This window comes from Orycteropus afer, unplaced genomic scaffold, assembly GCF_000298275.1.
Source record: "Orycteropus afer afer isolate SDZICR_OR568_19922 unplaced genomic scaffold, OryAfe1.0 scaffold00169, whole genome shotgun sequence".
NCBI classification, from domain to species: Eukaryota; Metazoa; Chordata; class Mammalia; order Tubulidentata; family Orycteropodidae; genus Orycteropus; species Orycteropus afer.
In genome coordinates, this window is record NW_006921756.1 from 3,116,073 (window position 1) to 3,116,625 (window position 553).

General features: G+C 38.2%; 1 protein-coding gene across 1 annotated transcript in view; it reads right to left on the reverse strand.

Annotated features, from left to right (window-relative positions):
* LOC103201934 (cytochrome P450 4A11-like) overlaps positions 1-553 on the reverse strand; it is a 75,912-nt gene that overhangs the window by 42,769 nt on the left and 32,590 nt on the right. The gene's annotated exons all lie outside the window — the stretch shown is intronic.

The following is a 553-nucleotide window of genomic DNA, read 5'->3' on the forward strand; positions in this document are numbered from 1 at the left end:
AAAGTGTGTATGAACTGCTGTATGGAAAGTGAATTTGCTCTGTAAAACTTCACCCAAATCACAATAAAATCACACAAAAAAAGAACATCATACATGAAGAAAGCAAAAGATCGTTTAAAAGACAGGAAAGGAAGAAAAGACCAAAATGGATGTCAGAAGAGACTCTGAAACTTTCTCCTGAATGAATAGTAGCTAAAGTAAATGGAAGAAATGATAAAGTGAAAGAGTTGAACAGAAAAACTGCCCATTGGGAGGATTTCCCTTCACTACTATCTTTCAGGGAGGTACCAAAAAGGAACTGCAGTGCTGCTACTGTCCATTTTCAAGTGATGCCTGCTTCTCATGCAGAACCATCTATAAACCAGGCATTGGTTAAAAAAATGGCACTGGTGATTTAAAAAAAAAAAAAAGAGGACTTGGTGATTGTTCTGGTTACCTAGTGCTGCTCTGATGAGAATATACTACAAATGGGATGGCCTTAACAAACAGGAGTTTATTCTTACAATTTGGAGGCTGTCAGACCAAATTCAAAGTGCCAGGCTCTAGGGGCTGG